Source organism: Ahaetulla prasina, chromosome 1 (genome assembly GCF_028640845.1).
Source record: "Ahaetulla prasina isolate Xishuangbanna chromosome 1, ASM2864084v1, whole genome shotgun sequence".
Taxonomy (NCBI): domain Eukaryota; kingdom Metazoa; phylum Chordata; class Lepidosauria; order Squamata; family Colubridae; genus Ahaetulla; species Ahaetulla prasina.
This window is the reverse complement of record NC_080539.1, coordinates 233,181,850-233,208,570: the sequence shown is the minus strand read 5'-3', so window position 1 is coordinate 233,208,570 and position 26,721 is coordinate 233,181,850. Positions and strand designations below refer to the sequence as shown.

Here is a 26,721-nt window from a genome sequence, read left to right as displayed (position 1 = left end):
TTTGAGAGAAGTCACACCAAAAGCCAGTTACCTGCACAGCTAGCAGCCAATTCTCAGTAAATGCAACAGCTGTATTTAACAGGTTTTCAGAATAATCCTTAGAGTGGCTTGCCCCCTCCTTATCAGAAGGGCCTGGATCACCTGAAGCAGGTGGTCAGGAAACTATCCACAGATAAGAATAGGTGACAAATAAGCATATTTTGCTACCCTTATTGCCACAAGATAGACTTTGATGCAGGCTCTACATTATGCCTGGTTGGACTTGTTCTTCATCTGCCTTCACCAGTATTTTAGGCATCTCATATATGATTTCATTTCCTTGAGTTCTTCGTAGGGCAGCCCAGGATCGATGCATACAGAAATTCCATAAAGGTGCAGTTTGATCCAAGGCTGCAAATGAATAAATCTATGAATCTACATGACATATAAAATTGATCAGAATAATCCAATTTAAATTTGAATAATCCTAGTTCTTACTTTAAGATAATGAGGTAGCTCCTAGCTATCATAATCTTGGCTCATAACACGTGCTATAAGGTGGTTGGCTAGTCTGTGGCTCATGGTCTTGTGTAAATCCTGGCAATTATGTTATCCAGTTATGACTGGGTAAACCATGAGTTAGCATGACCAACATGTATGATCATAGAGATAGGGGTTGAAGTTGACAGAAGAAGACAGATAGAAGATTGCCATGCCAGCTATAGATCACATACAGAAATAGAAGTTCTTGTATCACACTGGTCTATCTATCATCTTGCAATGTTGACATCCCGGTCTCAACAAATATCACTGTACATGACCATAGATCAACCTTTGTCAGCTGGAATTCTGCAAAAGATCACCAGAGGTTTTTCAGCAGATCATATTTGAAAAAAATAATAATCATTGCTTTGTGGACTTTGTGCACTATGCCATGCTAATATTCTCACCGGTGAGAATTTTTATGCACCACAACTTAGCTTACTGATCAGACAAATGTACTATGAGCTGTACATATAATAATTTTCATGCAAGGGTTCCCTGGAACCTGAAAATTATTCTAAAGATTTCTCCAGGGTAAAAAGTTTAAGAAAGGCTGCCATAGATGAACTGCCCAAACCTTCCACGTGAGCATTTTTGTCTATGAAGTATTAAAATGAACTCTTATTACTCTTATTTTAGTCATTGCAGTATAAAAAAAGAAGTTGAGACTTTGAGTGCAGAAAGACCAATAAAGATGATTAGCAGACTGGAGGATAATATGTATGAAGAACAGTTGCAGGAATTGGATATGTCTAGTTTAATGAAAAGAAGGACTAGAGGCAACATAATAGCAATGTTCCAGTATTTAAGCGGTTGCCACAAAGAAGAGGGATTTAACTTATTCTCCAAAGCATGTGAAGGCAGAACAAGAAGCAATGGATGGAAGCTAAGTAAAGAGAGAACCAACTTGGAACTAAGGATAAATTTCCTAACAGCTAGTATAATTAACCAGTGGAATGGCTTGTCTTCAGAAGCTGTGGGTGCTTCAACACTCTTTAAGAACAGATTGGACAAACATTTGTCTGAAATGGTATAGGGTTTCCTGATTGATCAGGAGGTTGGACTAGAAGACCTTTAAGGTCACTTCCAATTCTGCTATTCTGTTGTTCCTTATGTATGTTGGCATCAGCGTAAAAAGGTGGTCTTTCCAACAGGTAAGATCTTCACCTGCAGATTGCTTCCACGTGCTGATGTGAACATTTGGGGAAATAGGAATGGGTTGGGTTTAGGAATAGGAAAGAGAGGTTTTCTGAAGAATGACTATAGACATTTGACTTCTAATAATAATTCCCTGGAGTTTTATGGGTTCTGAATTTGGAATCCTTGGGTAAAAATGAGCTATATCTCCCAATTTTATTTGATAAATAGTCTGGGTTTGCCAAGTCCAATTTCTAATGGAGCCAAAGAAAGTTCAGCCTTCACCAGTTCTCTTGATTCACATTCACCTTGATCTAATCAAAGCATAATGAGCAGGAAAAAAGAAATTCGGTCAGAATGCGATTCTTGATGCAGGATGTGATATACTTCATTCTACTATTCTTAAACAATTAAATAATAATAATAATAATAATAATAATAATAATAATAATAATAATAATAATAATAATAATAATAATTTAGAATAGAATAGAATTCTTTATTGACCAAGTGTGATTGGACACACAAGGAATTTGTCTTGGTGCATATGCTCTCAGTGTACATAAAAGAAAAGATACATTTGTCAAGAATCATAAGGTACAACACTTAATAATAGTCATAGGGAACAATAAGTAATCAAATCATATTAGGAAACAGTCAATATAAATCGTAAGGATACCAGCAACAAGGTTACAGTCATACAGTCATAAGTGGGAGGAGTTGGGTGATAGGAATGATGACAAGATTAATAGTAGTGCAGACTTAGTAAATAGTTTGACAATGTTGAGGGAATTATTTGTTTAGCAGAGTGATGGTGTTCGGGGAAAAAACTGTTCTTGTGTCTAGTTGTTCTATAGTGTCGTTTTGAGGGTAGGAGTTGAAACAGTTTATGTCCAGGATACGAGGGGTCTGTAAAGATTTTCACAGCCCTCTTTTTGACTTGTGCAGTATACAGGTCCTCAATGGAAGGCAGGCTGGTAGCAACTGTTTTTTCTGCAGTTCTAATTATCCTCTGAAGTCTTTGTCTGTCTTGTTGGGTTGCAGAACCAAACCAGACAGTTATGGAGGTGCAGGTGACAGACTCAATAATTCCTCTGTAGAACTGTATCAGCAACTCCTTGGGCAGTTTGAGCTTTCTAAGTTGGCGCAGAAAGAACATTCTTTCTTGTGGTTTTTTGATGATGTTTTTGATGTTGGGTGTCAATTTTAGGTCTTGAGATATGGTAGAACCTAGAAATTTGAAGGTCTCTACTGTTGATACTGTGTTGTCTAGTATTGTAAGAGGTGGAAGTATGGAAGGGTTTCTCCTAAAGTCTACCACCATTTCTATGGTTTTGTGTGTTCAGTTCCAGATTGTTCTGGTCGCACCACGAGGCTAGTTGTTCAACCTCCCATCTGTATTCTTCCTTTGTCTCTGGCATATAGCTCCAATTTCTCATTTTAGTTAGCCTACGGTAACCTGCTATGTTGGAATGGGTACTGGAACAAGTGGTTGCTGCTCTCGATAAAACCACTGAGTCAGGGGGTTAGCCTTGAGGTGCAGTTAACCTTGTTGAACACTCTTTTCATTGAATGCAGATTCTCCTGCGCAAGAATGGAACCAGAATCGGTGACTCAGTTCTTCCACCCTTTAAAATGCCAAGCATGAATACATTCCTCGATCACAGAGATGCTACAATGATTACTGTAGCGCATCATTTATCCAAACAGCCCGGAGGACCATTGGAATAATCAGAAGCTCAGATAAACAGCAGTGCTCTTTATAAGGATTTGCCATGAGTCAGGCATCTACCCGGTGTAGAGAAACAGAGAAGGGATTGCAGGCATCCTCCTGTAAAAAAATCAAAACAAAGGAAGCACACAATATGCTCTTAATTTCATCCTGCCTTTTAAAATGAATTGAAATGGTTACTTCCTGGTGTGTGTGTGTGTGTGTGTGTGTGTGTGTGTGTGTTTTACATGGCCTTGTTATGAAATATTTGATATCATAACGCATTAAGAAAGCATGTAAATGATTCCCGTAACAGATTTGCATGTGCATTTTTCCTACCTTTGATGATGGCGGCTGGTTTTTGAAATGTCGTGGGACTCACCGCCAACTCACTGCTTATTTATTTTGTCTGTGATTACTAATATTCTCACTTTGTTTTAGGACCCAGGTTAAAAAGGCCTGGTTGGCCACAAGGATGCCTGACTAGTAATGTGCAAGGCGGATTAGCACAGTGCATTGCTCCATGGTTATCCATGAAGGTGTGAACAGGAATACAGACTGGACCTACAGGAGTCCTGATCATATCTTATGACTGCTGTGTTATCGTTTTCAAAGCTTTTAGTTCTCAAGGTGTTGGCCTGGAAGTGGCTAGATCTAGTCCACCCTCAGCCACAGAAAATCGGTGGGTGATTTGTGACTAGCTACCCTTTCTCTCAGCCAAACTTTCTTTTTTTGTTGGGGGAACAAATAGAAGAAAGTAGTTGTAAGAACACCACCTTAAACTTTTGAATGGAAGCTGGGATATAATCCAATGAAAAAATAAATACAGCTGGTCCACTCAACAACAGTTTATTCAATGACCGTTTGAATTTACAACAGCACTGAAAAAAAGTGACTTATGACCATTTTTTTTCACACTTATGACTATGGCAGCATCTCCATGGTCATGATGGTTGGGATGCTTGACAATTGGTTCATATTTATGACAGTCACAGTGTCCTGGAGTCATGTGATTCCCTTTTACGACCTTCTGACAAGCAAAGTCAATGGGGAAGCCAGATTCACTTAACAACCGTGTTACTAATTTAACAACTGCGATGATGTGGCAAGAAAAAGTCGTAAAATGGGGGCAAACTTCACTTAACAAATTTCTCACTTAGCAACACGAATTCTGGGCTCAGTTGTGGTGGTGAGTCCAGACCACCTGTAACTGAAGGAACTGATAGTAAAAATGGAAGTGATTACAAAAGAGGCCAGTGAAAGACAAGATGAATACCACAGATGATGCAAGCCTAAGTTTGCAAGAAATCAAAGCATTGATTCCTGATGCATTCCTGGTGAATTGAGGTCCGTCAGACCATGAAGCTGTTGCCACAACAATCTGCTTGCACTCTGAGACCAGCTTCCAAGGCTTTGAGTCATCTCAGATAAGTAAGTGGCAATAGCCTTTTCATATAGTTTGTGAATGTGTGTCCTAGGGGTGGGTTGTGCTTACCTTTACTACTGGTTCGCAACGGGGCCGTGCGCACATGCGCAGAAGCTTCCTGATGACATCAGGGTTGGTGGGTGGAGCCTCCTGCTGGTTTTACTACCTGTTCTTGCGAACCAGTCCAAACTGGTTCGGTGTGTCCCCAGATTGGTTTGCTTGGAGCTCTCAGGCATTTTTTTCCAACTTCAGGTAACAATCTTCTCATTTTCTTAGCTTCTACCATGTGATCGGGAATTTAATTCTTGCTCCCATTCAGCTGTTGTTCATCTTTATGAATGTTACCTGTCGGCGAATGAAGTATAAAAATCCAATGAAAAAATTGAACGATACACCTGTGTATAAATCAAAAACGAGAAGATGGTGTTTTGCTTCTCTTCCTTCGTACAGATCTAGAGAACCCAGATTCTAAGGCTTGGAAGAAGCCCTGAACTTCTGAAGCACAGACAGATGAAATTCAGTACAATTAGGACATTTGTCTGAAATCGTGATGGTATCCAGTTAGGAACAGTTTCTTTGGGAGTTTTTGGGCTTTTGAAGAATCAACATAGGGCTATCTCCTTGTATTAATAACATTGCTATAAACTGAATAATCTAAATGCCAACGAAGCATGGTGTGACCCAGTTGCTAAACCATCCAAAGGGAAAGCCACATATTTTTTTAATATAACTTTTTCAATTTGTTGGGTTTGCTCACATAGTGATATATGGCATTTGGAAGAAACCTGTATTTAATCTCCTTGTCTCCGAAGTAAGTGCTTCTAAGTTCCAACGCTACTAAGAACAGTGCTTAATTGTTGCAATGTGGACCACTTTCTAAACCAGGGGTCTCCAACCTTGGTCCCTTTAAGACTTGTGGACTTCAACTCCCAGAAGTTGAAGTCCACAAGTCTTAAAGGGACCAAGGTTGGAGACCCCTGTTCTAAACTATAATTATAAGAAAAGTCTAGATCTAGATGAATGTTGTTTGGCTGTTGATGGAACAACACTAATCCTTCTATTTCAGGGATGTCAAACTCGCAGCCTGTGGGCCAGATGCGTCATGTGCTAGCCATGCCCACCCCCATTTTAGCGAAGGGAAAAAAAAGTTGTGATATGTCACGTGACGACAGTGTGTTGTCACAAGTTTGACACCCCTGTTCTATTCAAACGAGGGGTGAAATCAGGCAGGTTCTGACAGGTTCTGGAGAACCAGTAGCGGAAATTTTGAGTTGTTCGGAGAACCGGCAAATGAGAACCGGCTGGCCCCAGTGTGGGGTGGGGATGGAGATTTTGCAATATCCTTCCCCAGGAGTGGGGAGGGAATGGGAATTTTGCAGTATCCTTCCCCTGGAATGGGGAGGGAATGGAGATTTTGCAGTATCCTTCCACTGGAGTGGGGTGGGAATGGAGATTTTGCAATATCTTTCCCCCAGGATTGGGGAGGGAATGGGGATTTTGGAGTATCCTTCCCCTGGAATGGGGTGGGAATGGAGATTTTGCAGTATCTTTCCCGTGCCACACCCACCATGCCACACCCACCAAGCCACACCCACCAAGCCACCCCATGCCCACCAAGCCACGCCCACAGAACCGGTAGTAAAAAAATCTGGATTTCACCACTGATTCAAACCTATCCATTTCTTCTATCTGCAAAGACCTTCCACCTGCTCAAAGGGGATACCTAATGCACATAGGAAGTAATGAGCCAATTATGTAATCACAGTATATTTTAGTTTAGCACTCGGAAATTTTTGGAAGCTTAAATTTATCCTATCAGTGTCCAGTTCAGTGGACCACAGTTTCAGTTGCTCTCTGTACCTTTAGCAACTTTTTATGGTTCCCTATTCAGAGAGAGAATTCTTTTTATAAGAGATTGAAGAGAGAAAATTCTCTTCAATCTAAGGACCCAGATTGTTGGAGGCAATATGTAGACTCTGTAAACCGCTAAGAGAGGACTGTAAAGCACTGCGAAGTGGTATATAAGTCTAAGTGCTATTGCTATATTCCATGAAACGTCTCTAGAACTTAGTCGGCAAGTCTACTGCTTCCAAGGATGCAGCCTCTGAATTTCACTATGTTCCTGGTTTATATGGCAAGGCTCCAATTGCATTATCAACATCAAGTTCTTTTTAGTAGCATCAGCTTTGGCAACTTGGCTTGGGAACATATGGAAAGTTTTTGGTGTCTTTGATGAATGATTTCTGTTGCATGATTATTTATAAGCATGAGTATTTGTTAACCTTTGCTCAGGAATGAGCACTATTAATGAATATTGACACAGCTTTTAAATTTATGTAACAAGGGCTCATAATGCACATTCATCTCTGTAGTGTAGAGAGCACAGTTAAGAAAAATCAAAGTATGGATCACACAAAGCAGATGCCTCTGTACTATCACATCTTGGGCAATTCTTTTATTTTCTTCTTCTTCTTCTTCTTCTTCCTCCTCCTCCTCCTCCTCCTCCTCCTCCTCCTCCTCCTCCTCCTCCTCCTCCTCCTCCTCCTCCTCCTCCTCCTCCTCCTCCTCCTTCTTCTTCTTCTTCTTCTTCTTCTTCTTCTTCTTCTTCTTCTTCTTCTTCTTCTTCTTCTTCTTCTTCTTCTCTAAGAGATTTTGGTGCACATTTAAAAGTAATAGCTTGCCAGATTTGCTTTCAAAGTATAGCCAAGCTAGATATTCCAGAAGCACAAAGAACAACAGAATGTTCTTTCTCTCTATTTTTCTCCAATAATTTTTGTACCTTTCACATACTGTAACAGTTTAGTTGGATCTGGGTAAATATTGTTATTTAGTGGTACTCCATCAATTTCTTTAATTTCCAGCTTGCAGCTAAGATTTAGTGGGTAAATATGTCGGTTATTTTGCTTCATGTGTAATTTAATTGCTTCAGTTGAACAGGACTTCTTGACACTGCTGAGAGAGGACATATTTCCTTCCCACGTCGCGACTCTGTTTCTATTCAAATAGCTGTTTAACCTTGCTCTTTACGCACTGCGAGGTAACATTTTGTAACATAAAGTAATATAGCAATCATTATTTTTCTTCTGTGGTGCAGCTTTATGAGATGAAAAGGCCTGAAAGCAAAGTTGATCCCCCTGTGCTTTTAATACAGTTTTAAGCAACCAGGTAAATAACATTTTATACAGCTACAATAATCCCAACTATTTGCCAGAAAGGTGTACCTTTATTGAATTAAAACTGCGGCTCTGAGCATACTTAAATGGGGAGAACTCTCAGTGAACTCAGTTAAGTCTTAATTCTGAGTAGATACCCAGAGGAACCACATTGTTATTTGATTAGGGAGGGAGAGAAAGACCATTGGAAACTAACCTCTATTCTCAGAAAGAAGTAGAGTGGAAATTCATTAGAGGTAAATTTGTAGGTGTATGTCATGGAAGTTTCTTAGGGTTATTAAGAGAGAGAAAGAGTGAATTAGATCATTAAATAAAGAAATATTAAAGTGCTTTATACTGAATTGGAAAGAGAATGAGCCAGAACTTTTCTACAATGTTTAATAAAGAATGCAACCATCTTAGTTGATTGCCTTTTAAGTATTATTTAATGTGATGCATCTTCTTTCTTTCTTTCTTTCTTTCTTTCTTTCTCTTTTTCTTTCTTTTTTCTTTCTTTCTTCTTCTTCCTTCCTTCCTCCTTTCTCTTTCTCTCCTCTCTCTTCTTCCTTCCTTCCTTCCTTCCTTCCTTCCTTCCTTCCTTCCTTCCTTCCTTCCTTCCTTCTTTCTTCTTCTTCTTCTTCTTCTTCTTCTTCTTCTTCTTCTTCTTCTTCTTCTTCTTCTCTAAGAGATTTTGGTGCACATTTAAAAGTAATAGCTTGCCAGATTTGCTTTCAAAGTGTAGCCAAGCTAGATATTCCAGAAGCACAAAGAACAACAGAATGTTCTTTCTCTCTATTTTTCTCCAATAATTTTTGTACCTTTCACATACTGTAACAGTTTAGTTGGATCTGGGTAAATATTGTTATTTAGTGGTACTCCATCAATTTCTTTAATTTCCAGCTTGCAGCTAAGATTTAGTGGGTAAATATGTCGGTTATTTTGCTTCATGTGTAATTTAATTGCTTCAGTTGAACAGGACTTCTTGACACTGCTGAGAGAGGACATATTTCCTTCCCACGTCGCGACTCTGTTTCTATTCAAATAGCTGTTTAACCTTGCTCTTTACGCACTGCGAGGTAACATTTTGTAACATAAAGTAATATAGCAATCATTATTTTTCTTCTGTGGTGCAGCTTTATGAGATGAAAAGGCCTGAAAGCAAAGTTGATCCCCCTGTGCTTTTAATACAGTTTTAAGCAACCAGGTAAATAACATTTTATACAGTTACAATAATCCCAACTATTTGCCAGAAAGGTGTACCTTTATTGAATTAAAACTGCGGCTCTGAGCATACTTAAATGGGGAGAACTCTCAGTGAACTCAGTTAAGTCTTAATTCTGAGTAGATACCCAGAGGAACCACATTGTTATTTGATTAGGGAGGGAGAGAAAGACCATTGGAAACTAACCTCTATTCTCAGAAAGAAGTAGAGTGGAAATTCATTAGAGGTAAATTTGTAGGTGTATGTCATGGAAGTTTCTTAGGGTTATTAAGAGAGAGAAAGAGTGAATTAGATCATTAAATAAAGAAATATTAAAGTGCTTTATACTGAATTGGAAAGAGAATGAGCCAGAACTTTTCTACAATGTTTAATAAAGAATGCAACCATCTTAGTTGATTGCCTTTTAAGTATTATTTAATGTGATGCATCTTCTTTCTTTCTCTTTCTTTCTTTCTTTTTCTTTCTTTCTTTCTTTCTTTCTTTCTTTCTTTCTTCTTCCCCTTCCTTTCCCTTCTTTCTCTTTCTCTCCTCTCTCTCTTCTTCCTTCCTTCCTTCCTTCCTTCCTTCCTTCCTTCCTTCCTTCCTTCCTTCCTTCCTTCCTTCCTTCCTTCCTTCCTTCTTTCTTTCTTTCTCTTTCTTTCTTTCTTTCTTTCTTTCTCTCTCTCCTCTCTCTCTTTTTCCTTCCTTCCTTCCTTCCTTCCTTCCTTCCTTCCTTCCTTCCTTCCTTCCTTCCTTCTCTTTCTTCAGTGAACTGTATTTTATTTATTCAGCATTCAGCTCCTGGCCACCTTAACCAATCAGAGAGGCTTTAAGGGCCCAGGACTAGCCATGGTGCTGAGCTCCAAATGTGATTCCAGCCCTGACAGGAGGATTATAGGAAACAGATGACTTGCGCTTCTAATTTGTGGCCTTAAATTGCAAACAGAATTTCAGGAGTCGAGCAGAGTAATAAATGGCAATAGAGAAAGCCACACACAGCCAAATCAGTATGTGGTGCTTGTAGGTTAAACTAAATAGGAAGAGACAGGTTATGATGGTTTAGTGTATTACAGAGAAGAAAGTCTTAAATTACTAGTGCTGAGAGGTATTGCACGATGGCAGACAGTATTCCATTGTAGACCCTGCAGATAACAGGGGCAGAGTAATTAAAAAAAAATCAGGTCTAGGAAGCAACCTGTTGCTGGACAAATCTCTCTTCCCCCCTGCATCTCAGCTGTCCCTTGAAAGAAAAATGCTGTGTTTTATATTTGCTTTGACCTTAACTATATGTTGGCCTGGACCCCTTAACATCTGTTTTCTACAGTTGCAACCTTTCATATCAAATTAACTGCCAGGAAAAAGGCAGATTATATTATTATTATTATTATATACTTTATTCATTAAACATGAAACTCAGTCAACTGAACATTCAAAAATGCATCACAAATACCATTGACTGGTGCTAATGGTTGATACAGGTTGCTGCCAGCGTCCTAGGTATCAACCAAGTACCTTCTTAAAATGTACGATGTTCCAAGTGGCGCAGTTTTTTGCAGTTCCACTGGTGTTATTGCAGGAAGCTGCAATTTCTTGATGTGTTTTGTAAAATTCTTGAACATGGTACCAAGTGCCTCGATGACAATGGGTATCACTGTTACATGTTTCACCCACAGCCGTGTAGTTTTGATGGCCAGGTTGTTATATTTCGTCATTTTTTCCAGTTCTTTTTCTTTGACTCTGGCGTCTCCTGTTACAGCGATATCAATAAATTGTACAATGATGATGATTGTATACATAGCAATGCGCAGTTGCAGCTGCCAGTTCTTTAGCTGGTGTTGGCCTTAAGATACAATATGAGAACCAAGGATCTCATAATATATCAGAGAAGTATATGAACAGATCCAAGCAGTGTGCTCGATGCTAGAATTTCACATCTGCACCCGCTTCCTCAAAGAAAAAGAAAGGCAATACAGGTAGTCCTCGACTTACAACCACAATTGAGCCCAACATTTCTGTTGTTAAGCGAGACATTTGTTAAGGGAGTTCTGCCCCATTTTACAACTTTTCTTGCCACAGTTGCTAAGCAAACCACTGCAGTTGATAGGCTAGTCACTCGGTTGTTAAGTGAATCTGATTTCCCCATTGACTTTGCTTGTCAGGAGGTTGCCAAAAGGGGATCACATGACCCCGGGACACAGCAAAGGTCATGAATATGAACCAGTTGCCAAGCGTCTGAATTTTGATCCCACGATCATGGGGATGCTGCAAAGGTTGTAACTATGAAAAATGGTCATAAATCACATTTTTCAGTAGCGCTGTAACTTTGAAAGGTCACTAAGCGAACTGTTGTAAGTCAAGGACTACCTGCATATTTACAATTGATACCTTCTGCATCAGTTTCATTGGTGGGGGGAAATTCTGATAGCATTAAAGGAAGTTTTAGGTTGTGGTATTTGTTCCAACATTTATAGCAGAGTGATTCTTTTCTATAATTATTGTACAAAAATGCTTTCGGGTCTTACTTTGGAAAATGTCATTTAGCGAAAAAAATTGATATAAAGCCCTTGCACTCAGTGTATGGAGGCATGGCATTCTATTTTGTTTGCCCGTTTTAATATATACGTTGCTCTTCAGTGCCAGTTAGTGGGCTGAGAAAGGCAAGGAGAGATAAAGAAGGAAAGGAACATTTAAAAAGTAAACTAATTATAATGCAGAAACAGGAAGAGGAAGAGTGCATAGGGATCGGTCTGATGCATGTTTACTCAGAAATGAGTCTTGCTGAATGTGATGGTATTCTTCCTCAGTGAAAATCTTTTTTAATTCCATGTTAATGTAATTTTACACAGGCTTTGTCCAGGACTTAAAAGAGTAATAGTGAAGCCATCCTCAGCTTCTCAATGTAGAGGTGTGATAACTTTTTTTTCCTTGAGTGTGGCAATCATACATTTGTGGGTGGAATCTCTTCGTAGGGAGGAAGAAAAACATCAAATCTAATAGTTATCAGCTCCTGATGTCTACTTAATGATTTCCACTCCAGAGAAATCATGTTGAAAGGCACAGTGGTTGAAAATAAGGTATATAGAATATTTTTCTAGAAAAGCAGAAGCTAACAATGCTCCGCTGCCCTGTGATTCTTGAATGTATTCTGGTATATAAGAACTGAAGGTGATATATTTAATCCTGGAGCCATGTAATGGCATTTTCTTGGTCAGATAATTCATCATGTTAAAAACTTCAGTCACTTGGAAGCACTGTGTTTTATTTCAAGCTTCAAAGCCCACTTACATCAGAACGAACAGTGTTGTCATTGCCAAATGGTTATTGTTTTAAGCAGGTCTGTTGATTATCATTGGAAATGACTGGCTAAATACATTTTGATTAATTGCTTGCAAAAAATTATGCTTGTTAGAACTGCTTTATATTCTGTTCCCAATATAGGTTATAGCTTCCTTCGTTCTAACTTAGGTGAATAAAGGACTCTTCCACTGTTTTTGAAAGATACCAGGTGAGAAAGAGAAATAAATTGTCAAAAGCTTTTGTCTCAAATCTGAGTATCCCTTCTCTCTCTCTCTCTCTCTCTCTCTCTCTCTCTCTCTCTCCTTCCTCGCTCTCTCTCTCCCTCCCTCCTGGCTCTCTCTCCCTCCCTCGCATCCTTAATAAAGTTCAATTATTGTCTATGCTGCATGAGGAATAATGAAACCTCTATATCAGACCTGGCCATTTTCAGATAGGAGATGGCTTTTGTTTTGCACCTCATCAACACCGATCACCTAATTAAATCTGATACCTCTGGCTGCCACAAAATGATTTGTTAATGGTTCTTTGGGAATTTACTTAATGAGTTTAGATGTCTTTTGTATGGTACATGTGGGGGCCTTTGGGGAAAAAAAATAATAAAACACAGCTGAGGGGGGAAAAATTGGGGCAAGCGAAGAAAATTTCCAAGCAAACAAAACAAAACTACGGTTCTTCCCCCCCTCCTGGCCAGCCTATTGTGTTAGGTGAAGCCTGGGTACACATCTTGATGGACTGCAGCCATTCATTAGCAAAGAAGAGAAAGCAGATCTGAACTGTAAAATACACACACCACAACACACACACACACACACACACACACACACACACACACTCACACACATTCTCACACTTTCCCTTTCTTTCTTTCTTCCCTCCCCCCCCTTGTCCCTGTCAAATATCTGTGGGCATCTGCCAAGGGTTCCGATCTACCTTGATTTCCCTCCAATGGTGGCATTATTCCTTAACTAACAGCAGAAGTCTTTCTTGCGCCTTGATCTTAACAGCTCTCTGGGGATCAGATAGTCCTCTTTCTTCTCCCACTCTGTGAAAAGTAAAAGGAGCTTATTAATGGGTTTAGATATTTGGACCGCTGAGGCCCTCCGGCCAGCCACTTCCCTGTGGTAACCGTGTCAAAGCCTCAGGAGGGATAATTGCTATATTTGCAGACCAAGAAGGACTTCAACTTCAACGGGGTGGGGGGTGGGAGACGAATGACTGAATTAAAATGGAAAAGAAGGAGAAAGTTTTATGAATTTGAGATTCTTCCAGTGGCTGGAAATGTCAAATTAATCCAAAGTCTGGCTGGAGTAATAAGACAGGATGGGGGTGGGGTGGGGGTGGGGAAGAGAGAAATCCAATCTAAAAGTATAGCCTTTTTTCTAACTTAATATGGGCTGTGTTCTGGATCTCGCTTATAGATGTTAGATTAGCTTTTTTTTTAAATGTATTTTTTAACTGGGTCTTAAACTTTGTTTTGTTTATGATCTTTGACCGCAATCAATTGAAATGGAATGGAAGGGTCATCTTTTTCTTTTCATTGCTATAAGCAGATTGGTTTTGTTGGACCGATCATAACGCTTCTGAGTCACTTCACCTCCCTGGATATCCCTCCAATTGGGTTAGCAATCCCCTGCCCAATTAGAAAGAATTTAATTTCCTTCAGAAGAAGGCAATATCAGTCAAATCATGTTTTCAACCTGTGGCCATCCTAACAGATGCCTTGTGGGTTCAAGGACTAATCCGATAAAATATCTGTAAGAAGGAGGAAATTGTCTGATTCAAATGGATGAAGGAGATCGCTCAGCCCAACATGGAACCTTCTTCCAGTGAAGATATAATTTCCTAGTCAAGGATGGTCCTCTCCTTGGATATTCATACTGAGCCTTTTTAAAGCTAGCTTCATTCAGTCAGCGAGCTGTTTTAGATTCATGATCGCATCCATTTAAGAGCAGGAACATGCTAATCTCATCAACTATTTTTGTTCAGGATGTTCACATTCTTTTATGTAAGAAATCTACTTCTGGTTTTCTCTCAAACTTCCTTCATCTCAGCAGAAGTCAAAGCCAAAAGCCTTCATTTCTTTCTTTCTTTCTTTCTTTCTTTCTTTCTTTCTTTCTTTCTTTCTTTCTTTCTTTCTTCCTTCCTTCCTTCCTTCCTTCCTTCCTTCCTTCCTTCCTTCCTTCCTTCCTTCCTTTCTTTCTTTCTCCTTCTGACAAAGTTTTATAACAGCAGACTCGGGAACACAATCAATTCCAGTTTACCTTTTGCTCACATCTTGGATATAAAGTTACAACACTGCAACTTGACATTTCTTAGAATTAGGAGTTGGACAAATTAAGGTTTGGAAAGTGCCAGGTCTTTGATCTTATCACTGCAGTGAAATCATTGAAAAAACACCTAAGTGATCAGAGGGCTGGCCCTGAGTTATTCATCAGGCTAAATTTTCATTTTAGACTTAGAATAAATGTTGTAAAACATCACAAGCCCTAATTAAGAAGTTACTAGAGTATTAAAAATATTAGTTACATTGTCAATTGTGTCAAAAGTCATAGATTGCATGTGCCAAGTTTTTGATGGCCCTTCATTTAATAAAGATGTGAATTATTTATACATGTTCATATGACATCCATTTTCCAAATGGAAATTGAGAACATAATGGAATTTAATGTTATTAATATGCAATCGTAAATGGCAACTTAAGAAGAGATCAGTTATAAAATATACTTTCATTGTACTTGCTGCTGGTCAATTATATATATTTTTTTCTTTACCAAGAAAGACAGAATACATTTTTAAAAGAATTCTATTTAAATAGGTCAGTAGTTTGAGCAGTGACTATTTATTAGGCCTCTGGGCCAAAGTGACTTTTGATGTACTTACATAGTTGTAATACGGCCTTTATATATTGTGGGTAATGGTTTGGAATTAAAATTTTTGCCTTTCATCCCAACCTGAGGAATGGAGGACAACGTTGTTGTTGGCTCTCAAAGATGTGTACCAATAGTTAATTGAATTATGAAGCGGTGGAAATATGTTTCATTTATTAATTCCAGGTGTTGATATGAAAGGGGCCTTTTGAAAAAAAATTGCACATTAATTTTGTGAGCTGTCATCATATATATTCATAAAAAGAAAAGAAAAGCCACCTCTGTGTGTCATAATGGCACACTTACAAGTAAATTTGAGTATATATTATAACTTGAAGGAGCTTTTAAGGTTTGCAGTGCACACATTATAATATAGAACCATGCATGAATTAATTTGGGTCGCAGAATCCTGGAGATTTTAGGAAGCAAAACAGAGAAAAGAGAGGGTCCTAAGAACAAAATGTCCACAATAAGGAGCATGACCATCTAATAAGAAAAAGGGAATTCCACATAGCAATGTTTCCTTCTTCCTTGCCATTTTGTTTTTTGCCTTTGGCTAATAATAATAATAAGTAAATTTTTAACAGCGGGGGAAAATAATTGATGGATTTTTTTGATGATGTTTTATTCAGATGTTGTCTTATGCCCTAGATTATCTTTCGTACATTATTATGTAATAATATGGAGTATACAGGTACATTTGTTTCTATGCCTTGGTCTACTGCCATCTTTAGGCTTAGGCGGATGAAAGAAAAGATAAATCTCTTGGAGGCATTAAGAATATTTATTCCAAACATGAGGAGAAATCTGGTGGTACCTTATCTGACTATCATTTTTTTTTATTATCAAAAGGCATAGGCTTTTGTGAGCTACAGCTCACTCTCTCAGTAGTATGGGTGTGTGGAAGTGTTAATCAGGCTCCTGGCTTTGGACTACCATCGATGAATACAGCTCTCCTACAATGTCTAGGAGTGTCAGCGTCTCTCTTAATGGTGGATTTCCTTTCAGTGTTCATACCGAAATCAACAGCAGTGCAAAAGTTGCTTTGACCTCCATCCATCTGATACTTTAAATGTGGGCCCCTTTGGAGAGGTCAAAAACCAGAGCTTTATATTATTATCCCTTTTCTCTGCACAGGGAGAAAGAAAAAGGAAAGAGCCCGAAGATGGCTGCAGGCAATGACAAGGCATTAAAACATAATGGGCCTCATCTTTTGGGGGGCGTAAATCAATGTAGCTCCAATGCTGTCAGGGGTAGATCCAGCCCAGGAGGTCAAATTGAGCATACGAGACCTCCTGACCTCTCCAAATAAATCTCTCCAAAACCCTCTTCACCTTTTCCAAGTAGCCCGAAAACCCTGGGAGAGGGATAGGCAGTTTGCAACGTATCTCCCTTGGAAGCAAATCCCCATTTCCTGTACAGTAGTCCAATTTTTCTGTCCTCCTGGGTGGTAAAGACAAAGAGGCATAGACTGACATACCAGCTTCACAGGGCAGGAACTGGAGCCAGGAAAGTATCCAGGAAATGGATGCATCCTGTATTTTGCAGTGTGGCTTGTAGACTTCAGTGTGTTTGCTAATACAAAGTGAAGTCTACTTTGCTTTTCTGCCTCCAGATGCCTTCTGAGGACAGCTGATGCCAGATGATGTACATTTCACCTGGCAGTCAGGAGTGTTTACTCAAGGATGGGCAGGCTTTCCAAATCCTGCAAGTTGCCAAAGGTGAATGGTCAGCATATTTACAAATGCCCTCTACATTTGACAAAACCACAACACTTTAGGACATGTACGGACTTTCTGCATATGACAGAAGGGCCCTCAGTGCATTTTGCTAGTTACCGTGAAGATGAAGATGATATTCTGTTGGATTTATAGCATGCTCTATGTTCTAATAGGAAAGCCACACAATCGCACTGGAGTTCTGGTTATCTAAAATAGGACCGAGTTGCCCCTGCCATTGGACACATAAAGGTATGCATCTCAAGTGGTGGATGTTGCCACATCTTAACAGTCCTCAGAGAGATAGCATAATTTTATTAGCCACATACGTATATTCCTAAATGCCAAAGAGAGATTTCATTGCAAAAAGGCCAGTGGCACATAATGTAGTCAGACATAGTCAACTGTGAAGATCAGAAGTCCTATCTTGGTTTTTGCCCCAGGGATCAAAATATGCTGGCCAGGCAATAAATAGTGCAAACTTCTTATTACCCCTTCTAATTTGCCACAGAGGGAGGGAGGGTAATATTTTTCCCTGACCTATTCCTATACCTTCCTCAACTTTAGAGAGCTGTATATGCAACTGGAGCCTCAAATGTTGTATTCCTAATTCAAATACATTGTCTGTCTGTCTGTCTGTCTGTCCATCTCTCCCTCTCTCTCACACACACATCTATCTATCCATCTATTCTATCATCTCTCTCTCTCTCATTTCGAGTCTGTCTTGGTTCTTAGTAAGATAAGGGGCATGCATAAGAGCATCAGCGTGCCTATCATTCCTGTCCTAATGTTCCCTTTGGTTGTATTCAGTTTGTGTGGTTATTTCATGCTTATACTTACATATATTGTTGTGTTTGACAAAATAAATAAATAAATAAATAAATATTTATTTATTTATTTATTTATTTGTTTGTTTGTTGATTAATTTTTTTTGCCACCTATCTTGCTTCAAAGTAATTTTCTGGAATAGTCCCTCCAGTTTTCTTCTGAAATACTTTGCCCTTGCTTACTTCCTAGTAGTGAGAGTGTGACCCAACTGATTTTGTACCTCAGGTAGGACTGACAGTTTCCTAGTTGCTAGCCTGCTGACTTCACTGCTAGATGTAACTGGCTCTCTTAGTTCAAAGACAGGACCATACCTAATTATGGAAAAAAAAAATCCTGCCAGCTAGGGCAGGGGTCTGCAAACTTGGCTCTTTTAATATTTGTGGACTTCAACTCCCAGAGTTCCTCAGCTGGCTGAGGAACTCTGGGAGTTGAAGTCCACAAGTCTTAAAAGAGCCAAGTTTGCAGACCCCTGAACTAGAGCATTGTTACAAATTTTTAATGTGAGGAAGAAGAATGATGATGGCTATCCCTCCCGCAGGTGGGAGAACTGAGTGAGGTGCCCAAGGCCACCTGTTGAGCTGAAGGCAAGCTGGAGAATCCATTTCCATGAAGCCCCTGAGATCCTTGCCCCCCACCCCCGCCACCTCTCCTGCTGGGAACAGCATTTGTTAACCTGGCTATCTGCCCTGGAGATTTGAGTCTAAACTCAGCTCTTGCAAAAATGTTTTCTTATCTTTCGTCCAAAAGGCAGTACTTTTTAAAAAGGGCGATTCTCTCCATTCCTTGCCTTGCTTGAACTTGAGTAAGATAAAGATGTCAACAGGTAAGTTATTAAGAAAAGCTACTTTTTGGTGGGCCGATGCTCATTAAGTGGATTGGCAAAGCTTCCACTCTCCTATATGACACTATAATTCAAGAGCCATTGTTTAGAAAGCCTTCTGTTATTGTCCTTTCTTTTCTGTTTTCTTCCCTCCCCCCCTTTTTCCCTCCCCTCCCCCACCCCACAGCCGCCCCTTCTGAGCAGGATGTGAATATCTCTGGTGGATGGAGGTTAGCTAAGTAAGTCATGCATAGATGGAATTTATTAAGTTTGCACGGTAGTGACAGCTGTGAGTGGGAACAGTAACTATTGACTGTGCCAAGGGCTTGAACAGAAAGAATTTTCATATGTGTGTCTTAAAGGAAAACCGTGCTGTAATTATGAAAGCTGTTCTAACCACTGCATCCAATTACAGGGGGAATTTGCTATATGTGATTTTAAAAATGTAATAATTTGACAGAAGGCTGCCATTTTGAGTCTCATGAGGCAGATTAGGGACAGAGGAAAGTCAAGTTTCATTACGAACCGCTGGATATCGCACAATTTAAGGTAACTTCATTTAATTAGAACTCTGTTCGTCGAGAAAAATAACTCATCTAAGAATCCTCCCCTATGATGTGACCTATTCTACATGTGAATATAAGTCGTCCCAAATATTTTTTAAACTGGCTTCCTGCTGAAATCTCCCATCCCTCTGACTGCATTCTGAGGGACTGAGCTAAAAGACTGCTTTCCTTTAGAAAAAGGGCTATTCCACCCATGACATTTGAGACAATAAAATTCGTATACACATGAAAAATAAGACAAGAGAAGGACTTTGTCCTTAAAGTTTTGCATATAGGTTAGAGTACCTGTGTCAAAATCCCAAAAAGATAAGTCTTTTATGGCACCCTAATCTGGCTCTGTAACAAAATCCAGTGCTGTACATTTGTAACAGAGCTGAAGCTAACAAAGCCTATTTACTATAAGGTAACAGTAACAGAATTGGAAGGGACCTTGGAGCTCATCTAGCCCAACCCCCTGCTCATACAGGAGACCTGTACTAGGGATTCAAACCGCCTAACTGCCAATCTTTCTGATCGACAAGCTCAGAGTCTTAGCCACTGAGCCACCTAGTCAGGTGATTATGTTGATAGCACATCTCTATTGGATTTGCACATGATCACGAGTGCAGCTTGGCCTACCCCATAGAAAACGATGTACAGACAATGTTTCCGTTGAATATTTTCTACTGGCAGAATCTCCAGTCTCATTCTGCCTCCCAGCTTCTTGCTCCCCTCAGCTGGTGGCAAGTTGCTCCTGTGCCTTGCATCATCTCATCTTCCTTTCCAGTTCCACTAAAGCTCTGGATTGTGTCTACTCAGCATTTTACATGGCCATTTTCTCAGTGTGGGAATTGCAATGAGGAAAGATTGACGGTTTTCTTTTAGGGCTTTTTCCCATTGGCTAGTTGGGGGGGTAAACCAACTGGTAATAGGGAAGGGCATTGTTCAGAATGGGAGGAGCCACCTGATATTGTTAAGCTGCAGGAGAAGGTAAAAGGTAATTGCAGTATGGAAGGGCCCTGGATGGACAGCAGGAAGGAGTGTTCCTGTTGCACCAGTGACTGAGATATTTTAGCTTTCCTGTCAAAAAGCCTGGTGGAATCAAAAAGCTGGTGGATTACTGTCCACCTGTAATGAGAAAACAGGTGGGCTGATGGTTCCAGATTTCAGTTCAGTCGGAATGGGACTTTTCCAGAATGGGTCAACTAATTGGCAATTCTTTGAGACAAAATAATTTTGTAGATATCCTATTGCATACATTGACTAGATGGTATTTCTCCTTGTATAATAAACATATAGGAAGTCTTCAACTTACAACAGTTCATTTAGTGATCTTTCAAAGATATAAGGGCACTGAAAAAAGTCACTTATTACAAGTGGTGGGTTTCAACCGGTGTTACCACCGGTTCGCTTTGTACACGCACACGCGCTTTGCTCGCATGCACGCCAAACTTGTGCTCTGTGCAAGTGTATTGCATTTCAAAACAGCTGAGATGTGGCAATCTGCTCTGCAGCGCCTTTCAGCTGAGTTAAAAACGACCAAATATAGGTAGGTATAATGCAGGGGTGGGTGGCAGGGCCCAGCTGACAGTTAGAGTGAACCAGTTCACTCTCAGCTCACCACTGCCGTTATCAGCTCGCCTGAACCCAGGTAAACTAGTAGAAACCCACCATGCTTATTACTCACAATGTTTGCAGCATCCCTATGGTCACACGATCAAAATTCAGACATTTGGCAACCAACTCATATTTATGACCGTTGCAGTGTCCTAGGGTCATGAGATTACCTTATGTCAGTGATGGGATTCAGTCAGTTTGCACCACTTCGGGACAATCGGTTGTCAACTTTCTGAGCTGTTTGGCAAACTGGTTGTTGGAAGAAATCATTAGAACCGGTTGTTAAATTACTTGAATCCCACCACTGCCTTATGTGATCTTCTGACAAGCAAAGTCAATGGGGAAGCCAGATTCACTTAACAAGAGTGTTACTAACCTAACAACTGCAGTGATTCATTTAACAACTGCGGCAAGAAATTTCGTAAAACGGGGCAAAAATCACTTAACAAATGTTTCACTTAGCAACCAAAATTTTGGTTTTAATTGTGGTCGTAAGTTGAGAACTACCTGTAGTTTGACTTTCCCAGAGTGTGTGCACATTCCCAATGTCTCTACTAATAATATCATGGCAACATCTTTAAGACCTTAGTTGGCATTACACATCATTCTCATTCTAGCCATAAAGTTATTTAAGATATTCAGCTTGGTCAATTCTTTCAGATGAAATAAAAGTAGAATAGGCTTTATGCTAGAAGACAATCAAAAGCACCATCTCGGAGAAGGGACAATATAGAACCTGTTCTAGCTTTCAGTATTCATTTGGGAAAATAGGAACATAGTATAATAATTCCATAAATATCCCGCAGGAACAAACTGAGGGACTTTATTGGAACCAAACTAAGCAGCTTGATAAAGGGTGAAAAAAAAAATCAAGAAATTTTTAAAAATTGATAGGAAAAAAGTCAAATGATGGAACATCAGCTTGAATAATATTCTGTATTAATAGAATATTGTGGCCCAATATATTTTTTTTTGGGGGGTGGTTATTGTAACCAATGGTAGGTACTTTGATAGCAAGGCAATTCACTGGAAACTTATGGTGATCTAACAATTATGTATTAGAATTTTAGACAGTACAAATTGAAGTTGGATAAAAAAAAGCTGCAAGTAAAAAAAATATCTTGAGTTGACTTATCTCCAAATACTTCTAGAAATTGCCCAAGTCCTACCCCAAAACCTGGAGGAACACTACTATTCTATAAGGAATATTGAGCTAAATGAACCAGTGTTTTAACTCAGAATGAGACTGCTTCCTATGTTTGACCAAACTCCAGTTCACTAGATTTTTGGCTGGAAGCAATTACAGTTACTGTGATATAAGACAAAAATAAATTTACAGTGTAGCTATATCCCAGACCTTCCTTCTTTCAAGTTTTTTTTCTTTTAAAGCAAACATATATTGAAATATCAAAGAAATTATGTATTATGCCAAGTCACCACATTCCCTGTTTCATGTAGTTAAAAATCTAAGTGACAGGGAGGAAATGCAATTCATGAATGAAGCTTAGCAGGTTTGTTTTTCTTCTTTGGTCTGATAATTTTGGACAGACACCGCTGTCTTCTAACTGATCTTCATCTTGTTCTAAAAAGCCTTTCAGAAAAAAATTAAATTATTTCAGGTTTTGCTGAGCTCTTGAGGTGGCATCTTTTAATTTTCACCTTTTTGAGGGCTTTTGTTGTAACCTAAGATTTAACATGCAGAAGGTTAATTCCACAGTTTTTAATGAAGCACTATGTTTTCTCTCTTTTGGGTTGTTAGACCACATGGGATACAGTCTCTTGATGTGTAGGGAGTTCTGATTAGATGAAAACATACCTCTGAGGAAGCTCGCATTATCACACATGAAACATCAGAAACAGAAAAAAAAAGTGATGTGCCGAATCATGTAAAAATAATGGTTGTTAATCAAATTTCTCTTGCAATATCACAGTGGTAGTGATGGTGGTTGGAGGGCTTGCCAAGACATCTAGGCTGACAAGAAATGGAACAAATAATAATAAAAAGAGCCTCTGGGGAAGGACACATTATCACACAGACATTACTTCATGTGCAAAATTCATAATTTGTGATGCTTTGCTAAGTTCCAGCTCTGACAAGGTATGTGCCACTGTAAAACATTTCTGGATAGTGTGGATACAATTTCAAAACATGTTAGGATTTATTATGAGCCACCTTTCCCTTTATACATTCTTCCTTTTATTGGTCTACTAAAGATGGTGGCAATCTCTAGCATACTGTTTCTATAGCTCCATCTCTAAAAAGACAGCTAAAGTAACACAGGACAAGTTGCACTTAAGTCCTGTTATAAATCAGAGGTGTGCAACAAATAATAATAAAAAAACCTCTGTTCAGACTTTGCTTTAGGAAATAGCCTGAAGTTTCCTCAGCTACCTCAAAAACAATCCATTTTGCCTCAAGTTCAAGGCATTTTTGGCAGAATTGAATGACATTTGCAGGCACCTGAAGGAAGGACAAGAAGCAATGAATGGAAAGTAATTAAGGAGGGAAACAGCCTAGAACTGAGAAGAAATATCCTGACAGTTAGAACAATTAATCTATGCCTCCAGAAGTTGTGGATGCTCCATCACTAGATATTTTTAAGAGATTGGACAACCATGTATCTGAAATAGTATAGGGTCTCCTTCTTGAGCAGAGGGTTAAACTAGAAGACCTCCAAGGTCCCTTCCAACTCTGTTATTTTGTAAGGCATAAAAATCTTTTTTGAATAGATGGAACCCAACCACTTCAGCTAAACAGGTGCAGGAGTTTTTGTATTTGGCATCTTTACAAACTGTCTTTAAAAAAAAAAAGATGCTACCAGGCTTACATTTGTCTTTTTGTTTTTGGTTTTTGGTGGTGGTGAGGCAGGTAGATCCAGAGGAATTTTTCATGCATATTAGGAAACTTATTTTCAATGAATGGAATTTTGAGAATAAATATTGCTTCCCTCTCTATTGTTTTGTGAGAAATTGTGCAATGGCTTTAAAAGGTTCTGTTGGAAAGAATCTCTCTCTCTCTGTCTCTCTTTATCCCTCTCTCTCTCCCTCCCTCCCACCTCTCTTTATCACTCCCTCTCTATCTCTCGTATTTTGGAGAGACTACTTTTAACAAGAATAGCCAGTAATGTAAATATGCCCAAAGCAAGTAGCCTGTACAGTCTGAGCCGAGTGGGTGCAAGGGTTAGAGCATTTGGTTGAATTAAAATCAGCCTTGACACTTTGTTTTAATTTTCTGCTCAGTTGATCATTGCTGATCAATTCCTTCTCCAAAGGACAGAGATTTCAGAAATAAGAGTCCTGGTAATTATTCCCTGATGAAAAGCTACAGCTTTGGGCCACAATGTTGCCCTCTTCCCCTCTTCTCCTCCTGCTGTTGGCTATTTCTGAGGAGCTTCGAATGAAGAGGTCATCGTTTTTAAGAGACAAACTTCTAGGCTGTGCTTCTTCTACCTAATGAGTTTCCAAGGCTTTTAGGGAAGCTTAGTTCATTTTGAGTTACTTTGGGACATCCTAATATCAGATAAAACTTGGCTTACCCCATAACAGTAGCTAGCTTTAGGGAAGTAGATGGTTCCAAGCTGCAATGCAGGTGGATAAATACAGTATATGTTCATTTTCACAGCATTGTTTTGAAGACTGATAGAGATGTATATAGCATCACTTTACATTGAGCTTCATATTTCTTTTAGCAGACCTTACAACAATTTTCCTTTTAATTAGCATTCCAGTAGTTTTTCGATTTCAAAGCAATTTACTTAACATTTTTTATTTTATTTTATTTTATTTTGGGGAAAAAACCCAGTAACTTTCAATATATACGTGCATAGTAGGGCACCTTCTCCCTCCAGCTGTAGGTCAATTCATCAGAGAAGAATGAAAAATACTGTGATAAAACACAACTTTCTGAAATGGAAAAGCAGACCCTGGCAATCTGAGAAGCAAAAGAGGCTACAAGGTTAGTGGGAATTACAGGCTGTACACGTGTAAATTGGAACCCTACCACCATATTCTTTTTCAAGAGGAGACAGTCCTACCCTGAAGTGAAAGATACATTAGCAGATAGAGATAACTGGGAACAATATGACACCTTGATCAAAATAAATAAATAAATATTATTTCCTCTTGGTAGGTGGAAATGCAACAAATGTTCAAATATATGACTAAAAATTGCACAATATATAGATATATTTGCCATGATTTGGGTATTTGTGAAAGGAATTGTCATTGGAAAGCAGACAAAAAAGGGAGAAGTGATTCAAAAGTGAACACGTCTCATTAAATATTGCCTATTAAGGGATCGTAAAATGGAAAAAACCCGCTTCATGCTTGGTCAAGGAGCAAGCATTTTCTATTGAATTCAGAGTTGAGAAGAATGGTTTTGAAGAATCTTGGGAGGTACTTCATGGACTTCCTCTTACTTTCTGAGTAATACAGTGCTGACAATCACATAAAACAATACAGCTGACCAGGCATTTTCCCCCCTCCCCTAAAGGAACGGGGCGAGGAGAGGGGGAAGGTAATTTGTAGCATATCCTGACACTAACACATTTTTTTCTAAAGCCAAATCTGCCAGCTAGTAAAAGAAATGTGCGCCAAGGTGTCTGAATGTGACTTCTTAAGTATATTTGATTAATTATACGTAGTTCTAACTTCTCTTTCTTCAGTTCATTTTTTAACAGTTCAGTAATGCATCTATAAATATCCAAAAAGTTGTCACTTTTCTAAATCCATGATATATATGGCTACTAATTCATAGCTCTAGAAATTGTATCTTTCAACTTGTCATTTTAAATGTTATACGCTTTTATGGCCGCAAGTAACCTGTATCAGAAATTAAACGTTGAACTTTAGCAAGGAAATAAATAAACTAGGTTGACACTAAGACTATACCAGAAGGTACCTGGACAGCATGTTAAGATAAAGTTGCTAACCTTTTCCCAGCCTGAGGTGACTGAGAGATATTTTTTTTTAGTTGTTTTACTTGTTGATTTTTCCAAATGGGTTCATGAGATTAAAGCATAAAAAGTATAGGAAATTATTAATCACCAACCAATCATTTATTTATTCAGTTTGGATGGCTGCCTACTCATTATGTAATATATATGCACAGGACTGGCTGCTTGCTTCTGGACAAAATAAAATATGGATGTTTGCAAATAGTCATCAGGAACAAACTGGGGAAGGAAGTAGCGATAGACCAGAAGACTAGTAGTACGTAAGCCTCAAGAGGGGTTCAAGGAGAATGAATGAAGGAGAATGAAAAACAGAGCAAAACAAAGACAGCAAAAGAATATGCAAGTACGTTCAATGGATCTAGAACATCGATTATGGGTCAGCCTGCAGGCAAAATTTCTCCTACTGAGAGGTGCTGCTGGAATTCTAGAAGTCAAGAAAAAAAAGTCTCTTCTTCTTCTTCTTCTTCTTCTTCTTCTTCTTCTTCTTCTTCTTCTTCTTCTTCTTCTTCTTCTTCTTCTTCTTCTTCTTCTTCTTCTTCTTCTTCTTCTTCTTCTTCTTCTTCTCCTCCTCCTCCTCCTCCTCCTCCTCCTCCTCCTCCTTCCCATCCCCATCCCCATCCCCATCCCCCTCCCCTCCCCCCTCCCCCTGTTCTTTTTAAGTGCATATATCTTATAGTACTTCATAAAGTATAAGTTCTGACTTGCTTTCCACAGGACTAAAGTTACTTGATAGGACAATGAATGAATACAATATGTCATAGAATCAGAGATGGAAAAATTGCAGATAATTGTGCTAGCTCCAGCAGGAGTGTCTGACCTATAACATCAAAAGATCCCCTATCAACAGTTTATATATCAAGCAGTATAAGTGAGATGAAGAAAGTTCCTCAAGTCACAATTTATTTCCTTGGATTCCTATGAGGGA

At 39.1% G+C, this 26,721-nt stretch overlaps 1 long non-coding RNA gene across 1 annotated transcript in view; it reads left to right on the top strand.

Annotated features, from left to right (window-relative positions):
* Positions 1 to 4,617: 4,617 nt before the first annotated feature.
* Positions 4,618 to 26,721, top strand: part of LOC131203323 (uncharacterized) — a 138,396-nt gene continuing 116,292 nt past the window's right edge. The window contains exon 1 of the long non-coding RNA XR_009156346.1: positions 4,618 to 4,801. This is a non-coding gene — a long non-coding RNA (uncharacterized LOC131203323). The remainder of the gene's footprint in view (positions 4,802 to 26,721) is intronic.